Source organism: Lagopus muta, chromosome 13, assembly GCF_023343835.1.
Source record: "Lagopus muta isolate bLagMut1 chromosome 13, bLagMut1 primary, whole genome shotgun sequence".
In the NCBI taxonomy this organism is placed as follows: Eukaryota; Metazoa; Chordata; class Aves; order Galliformes; family Phasianidae; genus Lagopus; species Lagopus muta.
Genome location: NC_064445.1, coordinates 7,734,024 through 7,742,767, shown reverse-complemented (window position 1 = coordinate 7,742,767; position 8,744 = coordinate 7,734,024). Strand labels below are relative to the sequence as shown.

General features: G+C 32.6%; 1 long non-coding RNA gene across 1 annotated transcript in view; it reads right to left on the bottom strand.

The window, feature by feature from the left end:
• Positions 1-713: 713 nt before the first annotated feature.
• The window catches only part of LOC125699871 (uncharacterized), a 46,455-nt gene continuing 38,424 nt past the window's right edge, over positions 714-8,744 (bottom strand). Inside the window, exon 8 of the long non-coding RNA XR_007379712.1 lies at positions 714-1,256. This is a non-coding gene — a long non-coding RNA (uncharacterized LOC125699871). The remainder of the gene's footprint in view (positions 1,257-8,744) is intronic.

The window sequence follows — 8,744 nt, the reverse complement described above, 5'->3', positions numbered from 1 at the left end:
TCATTTTATAGTTCTCTTCCTGTTTTGAAGCATTTGCATAGATATTAGTGCATATCTTATATTCTTTCTAAGCTACATTCTTCCATATCATATCTCACCAGGGCCATTGTATTTAAATATAGCACAATCTTTTTCTTTTAAAAGACTTAAAAATATTTATGCATACTTCTTTAAAACTTCTCCTCCCCTACTCCTTTATTCCTGATAAAATGAGCAAGAACCATAATTTCAGGTCTTTTTACTTTGCTTTTCAAGTATAATGCATCATTTAGAAAGGAAATATAATTCTAAAACTTGCTGTTGAGGATCATAAAACAGAGAAATAATATGTAGTTCCTTTGCAAGGTTTTTATCTTAGCAGCATTACTAACTGTGACATTTATCCTGCTTAACCTCACCAAACGTACCCTAGGGAAATGTCAACAGAGTCTTATGGTTTTAATACAAATGAATTATCAAAGAGTTTGAATAATGTAATCATCTTAATGTATTCAGATTTTATAATGAACATCTGTTATGGGGATACAGAACGAAAGTGACTGGTTAATGTAACAATTAAATAAACAATTAAATGAAAAAATTGATAAAATTGATATCACAATTTTAACTATTTAGAGTAATAACAAAGTAATTGTCATTGAATTATTCCTCATTTCCATTATTCTTGGTATATAAAATATTTTTTAAGTGGAATTCATATATGCTTTATAGATGCTTGTTATGGGTATAATCCTGTTTACAAAGACAGCTTGTTCCCTGGATAGAAATCTTCTCCCTTGAGTGATGCATATTTGTGTTCTCAAAGTTCCTGCCAAATCTCTCATTTTACATGCCTATGCCAATAATCCTTTTGCAGTGTATTTTCTGTCAACTCCGTTTATTAAGTGGGTTGTTTTCAAACATCCTGCTAGCATACATTATAATAATTCTATTCTCATGGGAATATATTCTCTAATTATTGAGATGGTCTAACAAACGCTTCTGATATTTACTTCCATTATATTTTCTTCTGGCATTATACTTTTTAACCTAAATACAAATTGTGAAAATTTACATCTATGATACATAGCTTTACAGAAAAAACTCTTAAACTACATAAGAAAACAATGAATCTTTTTATTAGAGGAAATCATACCATTATTTGCAATTCAGAAAATAAATATTCTTAGTTCTATCAGAGTTTCTGAGTGACATTTCATTCAATTTCCATGCTCTGAGCCTTGTTCATACACTGTAAGCAGTTTGTTCATTTGCTCCTGAAATGCAGAAATTTGAATATATTTTAGGTGCATTTGTCAGCATGTCATCACACATCCATATAGATAGGACATTTTAAGTTCTGAGTATGCAAATCTGGTAGATTGAAATTATACTCTCAGACACCCCTTGCTAGGCTGATTCAAGCCTTGATTCATCTGCTTTTGTCTGATGCCATGTGCTTGACAGCTACCATTTCCTATTCACAATTTGTTAGATACTGGCAATGCAAATACTTCAGAGTAATATTACAAGAAAGCGAAAGTTATCACACGATTAAAGTTCTTAATTACTTCTAGAGTAACTATAGAATTACAGTACCAGAGAGGAGTCAAGTTTTCGAAAGTTTTTTTTATGGCTTTGCTCAGAATTGCAGCTGCAGTTAAACATAGGGTATTTTCTGATGCTACTTTTGTTTCCTCACTGAAATCCAATACCTTGATGTAAATGACTGTATTTGTTATGTCATTTCTAGGAGGCTTATATTCCTCAGGATAGTATTCATATCATTTATAGGAAAAAATATCAGCAAAATTGTCACATCTAAACTTTGATGGAAAATGGGCTTGTGGTTGAAAAATTTTCACACTATGCTCAGGTCTTCTTTGAGTTCAGGATTCATTGCTTGCAGTCAGAATTCATATTTTACAACCAGTGCTTGAGTAATCACCCATCTCTTTGTTTAACAAGAATGAGTCTGGCAACATACTTCCTATCTAGAATCTAGAAATGATGGGATTTTCTCCTCCTTTATAAAAAATTGGTAGTCAAAACACAGCAGATACAATAGGTAGGTTCAAATCTGATTTAAATTCGTATTTCTACTTATTCTAGAGAGTATTTTACCCCAACCCAAGACTCTATCTATTGAAAATACAACACAAGAAAGTGAAGATTCAAGAAATCATAATTAGGCAGAGCGAGTATGATAACTACTTCTGTAAATCACTGGAGAAGGCACTTGGAAGTGAGGAATCCTGGCTTTACTGCTTGCTCACCCTTCAACAGCCAAGGGAATAGCTGTGTCTCATACATGTCAACACTGAAACACAGGCACACAGGCAAGTTTTCTCACAGGCAAAATCAGTCACTTCAGTCAAGAGATAATGCAAAAGTTACTGCTGTCAAAATCACAAGAACATATGCATAATTTTCACTCTTGCATTCTCATTCATCATTATTAAGAAGCATGTTGTGCAACCAAAACAAATTCCTGTGACTCTGAATTCAAGTTGACACTTCACTGTACTTGATTACTATTGAGGACACTTTCACCTGCTGGCTGGCACATAGTTTTCTTTCACTTTACTGCATGGTCATCTCCTTTGCTTTACCCCACTGTTAGGTCACAACCCTATCAGACTGAATAACTGAAGCCCTTTCAACCTAAACTGTTTTCCCTAAGGGAAACTTCATTGGAAGGGAAGTACCCCCCTTAGGGAAACTTCCTTTATTTTGTTCTAATATTTGCTTACCTTCCCATTTAAACATGACTTTTCATGAAGAAATTCTTAGCTATACACCATAGTAATTCTAACAAATTTCCCTAACATCCAAAGGATGCACATAATCTGTACTATTATTATTTTTGCTATATTCCCTCTTTTGATCTTAGTTAATTTTACATGGTCAGTTCTAAGCATAAATTAGTAACTACTATTTCTTATGTCCTCCAGCATTAGCAGTCACAAGTAAATAATTGCTCAACTTTTTTTCCCCCCATTATTTTTCACTTCCCAAAGATTTCACATACTGTGTATCCCAGTTTCATTTTGCATGCCAGAAACTAAGATTCCTTCCACAAAAATACTATTTTTCCAAATCTTGCTACTGCAGGGCTCCTTAAGTTACCCATTTTCATTTATATTACTATTTTTATGAATCAGCACATTAGATTTCAGTAACACAGAAAATCAGAAGTGGTATTACACACTTAGCTTTCACATTCTGTTTACATCTTCTCTTCCACACAACTACTTCAACACATTAAGTCCCATTTTTCTTCTAATCTAATTTCTTTCCCTAATAGTAAACTTCTGAGTAAGGTGCAAGTTTTACCCAGGTGCCCCTGGAATGCTGCTCCCCTCCATCTTCCCTTCTTCCTCAAAACCGGTCTTGAAGTTCATCAAGCTTCACGAAGACCTTAAAAGAAACTGCTGTACAGAAAAGACTTTTTTTTTGCTGAAGATAAAAATTTGGCCTGCTAAGTTCTGTACCTTGCTGGAGGAGGAATGGATCTCCAAGATTTTGACAATGACAACTATATCCATTAAAGATGAATTAAATTATTTTAATGCTTGAAAATTAAAAAGAATCCAATATTTTAGGTAATATTTAAAATAATAACTTGGTGATAATATTCAGTATAATGGATTATAAGATATATATTGAATAATGACAAAATTTAATAAGTCTATCTGCAATAATGAGTCTGTAACTTTAATTGACATTCAAATCTTGTTTAAACATTAGCCTATTGAACTGTAAGTCTCTCTATTTAATTGAATTTAATGCTAAAATAGAAAAGATGTTTTAATTTTAGATGTGACCACTAAAAAAACCTAAATTAAAGTGATAAGATCTGAAATCTCAGGGAATTTAGAACCATAATTTTCCTTAACCCAGTAAAAGAAATAAAGACTATATTAACTGGAAATGATTTTTACTATTGTATTTTACACACTTTCTACCACAATAGGTTTATATTTTTCCCCTCATTTCTTGAAAACAGAGATGAATTTACTATCCAAAATCATGGAAGAAGTTGATATGAATTGTCAAAAATATTACAAAGAAGTAATTTGCTTTAGAACTGCCAAGGCCAAAAAAGAGGACAAGCTCGACTACAGACTTTTCATCATTCTTTCAATAAGAGCTAATAACGAAGATCGAGAGAAGAAATAGGTTTATTTTTCTAAAGAGTTTACCTTATAAATATATATATTTTTAAACTTAGAGTTAGGCAAAATTCAATATTTTTAACAAGCCTTTCATATAAAAGTATTTGCCACTCTCTAAACTATTCAGCATAATAAAACGACACATGCTTTTAGGTTGTATGCAAGCTCTTCCTCACAAATAAGGTATCATAGAAAAGCACTCTAAAGAATCAGAATATGTATAAATCACTACTATTCAATAAATGGTCTGGAAAATGTTCTTTAAAATAGAGTACAATTTTTGTACAGTGTTAGATAAAAGAAGGTAAAACATTTGGCAAACCTTTTTCCCCTTTCATTGTCAATGAAGTTGTTTCATTATCATATAATAAGTCACTAATAAGTTCTATGGACATATATATTATTTTCTTAAAAGCAACATCTAAGAAGGCCATGTATTCTGTGTTTTCCACAGAAAGGTTTATTTCATTCCAAGACCTTCTCTTCTCAGTCTCTGTTTGTTGAGTTTTTGTTTGTTTGAAAGTATTTTCTAGAATACATGTGAAACATTACAGAAACCTGCTTTACAGCTGAAATCGCTCTGTTCCCCATTTACACCCTTTTGATGACCTTTCCCAGTATACCTCAAAATCTAATTAGTCATAGCAACAGTTTTGGATGCAGAATGGCAGACTCTGGTTTTGAAAGTTTTTGTTTATTTGCTGTTTTCATCTCCTAAAACAAACAAACAAACTAAAGCATATTTGTTTACAAGTAGGTAATTCTATTCAGTTATTCTGTTTACCGAAGTCACTGCACAGCAGTTTGTCTCAACTTTTGATACATTTTTCTTAAAACTAGAAAGGTTAAAATGATAATTAGCCTTTGGGTTCTGTTTTCTTCCTTTTAAAATGGGAATCTGTCAGAAAGATCTAATGTAACTGTTAGATTTGGCACTTTGGAGATTTATAACTGACTTGTATCAAACTCAGACTCTTAAGTATTTCAACTCTCCCATAAAACTGGAAAATATTGAAAAGGATTACTGTGTTTTTCTGCATGCAGTGCCTACTAGAAAAACAAATAAGAAAACCCAACCAATCGACTGACCAAGAAACCACAAAAGACAGAAATCTCCCAAATTCAGTAAGCCTGTGGCTATGTCTATAAGAAGACCAGAAGATCGAGGAAAACCCTTCCTTCCAACACTGAAGTCTTACTTGCTAAAGAATTAATCATAGCTCCTACGAAGAAATAAATTTGTGATATGTACACCCACAAAACTTCTGTAGATTTCAGAGCCTGCTTTTTAAGAACACTGAAGAGCATTTTTCTGATCATCACTAAAATGAAAGCAAATTAAATGTGCATAATTATGTATTCTAATCTAATAAATAATAATTCCCATTCACAACACCAAATGCTCTTTTGTTCCTAAAACTCAAAGTTTGTGAGTCCAGAGAAAAAAATTCCTTCTCAATTGCTGATGAACAGATCATTAGAAGCAAACTAAGCTTGAAATTAGATTATATACTTTTACAAGAGGCTGTATACCTAAAGAATGCTAAACTAATTGCAGGGGGAAAAATGAGGTAGGCTTTAATTTGTTGAAACACAGGATGAGGCAAACTTCAAGAGACTAAGCTTGAAATGAGAGCCTTTTGTAGTACAAAAACACGATGAGACAGCCTTTCATAGCATTTAAAGCTTCTCCACACTGTATTGTCATTGCAGCCAAAGAGCCCATCATATATGATAATTTTAACACAGTTTTGAATAAGCACCTCAAACAGATCAAAACAAACTTTGAAGTTGCTTTGTAGTCTGCAAATATATTTAGAAATTACTTTGTATCATAAACAATAGCACTCTAAGCACATCAAAAGGAAATGTGTTTGTTATATCGCCTAATGAAAGAAATGTTATTTACTGAGAATAGATTACAACAGTTAGGGTGGATAGAAACATTTACGTAAACAGGAAAATACAGGAATGACTTTGTAAAGCATACTTGTACTACAACATCCATATTGATTACACTTACTGCTGAATTTTCCATTTCACAGCTTTCAGTTCTCTCAATATACTGAAAAAAAATGTTTGAGTTGTCTCAGCCCAGGGAACATGGGACTTCTTAAATATTTGAAAATAAGTATTAGACTGCACAAATCTAATAATTTAGGAAAAAAACTTGCAACAAACATTCTTGATGATGTTATTCACTATAGTCACAAAAGCTGCACTCTGCAGTTAAATGTACAAGTTGGCAGTGAAATATATGTTGCATACAGAACAGAAGATGAACACCTCACAGGTACTGCACATGAGGAAGGTAAAGCCAAGGAGGACACCAAGGGAGTTAGCATCAAATTAAAATTGTACATATGCTAACCTTATAATCTTCATCACATCTATACAGGGAGGTTTCATTCATTTTAAATCATACGGATCCCAAAACAATAATCCAAAAAGCAGACTGAGTTCCCTCAGAAGCTCAATACTCAGATTATTTTCTCTAAATCTCTAAGGCCATTAGCAGAAAATTGATAAAATGAGAAATATTGCTGAACAAAAAAAAAGTTAACGTAAAACTGTAATTTCATTTATAGATTTTTAAAATATTTTACGCTTTTAATAGCACCAAGACTGAGCCATACTGCATTATACTACTTTGATTCAAATAGTTGACTGCTTTTCATTTACTTAATGGAAAACATTCTTCTCTTCTGTGAACACTATTATCGTTGTTTTTTTTCTAGCTTTCATAGTTCAACAGTATGTACGTAAACAACACTTCTACTTTTGTCATTTTGGATAATGGTGGATGTTGTTGGATATTCCATCAATCACATTGACAAGTCAAAATCTGCAATTACAATAGATTACATTCATCAAAGAATAATTACATATTCTCAGTTTGTTGTGTACACACACAACATATTCCAAATGAATGAAAACAAAAATCAAAATAAACACCTCCTCCAAGTTCTTGCAAAATCCTTCCAGTATAAAACAAATATCTACCAGCAGCAGCACAAAAACTTCAAGGAAGTTCATTTAGCATAACTTTTTAATATTAATAATATTAATGTTCTCCTTTGTACACACACCCCTGTCCCCAGGGGATATCAAGCTACACAACAGCTTTCTTGCTATACTCAAATATTTCTTTCCTTTTTACTAGGTGGCACTTTAGTATTTTCTCTGATTCTCTCTCCCACCTCAGACAAAAGATAATGGCAAATAACTGTTTCCATAGGCTTGGAAGCGGCTGCTGAAGCTGGCCTGTGCCCAGTCAATGTAAACCAGGTAGTTTACAGGATTAAGTACATAAATGACTGAAGAAATATCTTTCATCATCAGTGGAGGACTCTATGTGCCCAAACATTTCAGTTTTTTTGCTCTCTACTGTTTCCTCTGCTCAACATCTTTAGCCTGGCCTCATTTGTTGAATTTCTCCTTTGAAACAGGGACACCCATGTTTTGAAAATACATAAAAAATTACATAGAAAACATAGAAAGATATAAAAATTAGTAATTTAATTTATAAGTAGATACATTTTTTTCCTAATATTTTCTCTATTTTAGTGCCTTTCTAATCATGAAAACAAACACACAAACATGTCTTTTTTAAAAATAAAATTTACTGGTCAAATATGGATCAACAAAATGCATGTTTGTTCCTTCTGCATCATAGCCCTAGTAATTAAGAGTTGGACAATGTTTAATTAGCTGGTCATGTCCAAAAAAGTTCTTACATATGTTTTTTTCTTCAAAGAAACTGTATGAAAATTTTAATACATCTTTTCACAGACTGAACCTTCCAATTGAAAACAAATGACTTTATTCCTTTTGGAAACATGAATCTTGTCCTAAATCCCATGCAATATAAATAATACCTCCTGGACACAGACAGCTCAAACATGAAAAGCCTAAGCCTTAATCCTCATCCCCAGACAATGCAAGCAACTTCAGAAAGCAAATGTACCATGTGTATGAGAAAGGCTGGTTCTGCACTGAAGTCAGCAATACACAATTATCATTGAATATTACTGCTGCTGTCATACCAGTTATACCTTGATTTTACAAAATGATAATTGCATTCTCTGACAATGGTGTCTTTTTAACAGAAATACAAGTGATTCATAAATATAAATTACCTTTAAGATACTGAATTAAGCTGAGAAAGTGCTATTTTTACATTCTTCCACATTTATTTATTACTTGGGCTTGGATACAAATGCATGCATACACACAAACCTTTCATGTGACCTAACACTTCTTTTTGAAGAAAAATGTGCTGCATACATTTTCAGCAGCAAGAGCTGAACTTTCAAGTGATTTTAGCATCTGAAAAGCTTTATTAAAATCCCATTAAGGAAAGTAGCAACAATTCCTGACTAACACCATACTGGAAATGAAGAATATTACTGTCTAGATGTGAATTAATCATGTGTAGGGATTTTAGAGATGCTGCAGAAATGCAGGGCTTTTTTTTGTTGTCGTTTGAGGTTTTTTTTGTTTGTTTGTACTTGGCATGATCTTCCAATGTTCTTCCATTCCATGTCCCATTCTCCAGTAAGACAATGAATAATTTTACTAAAGGAG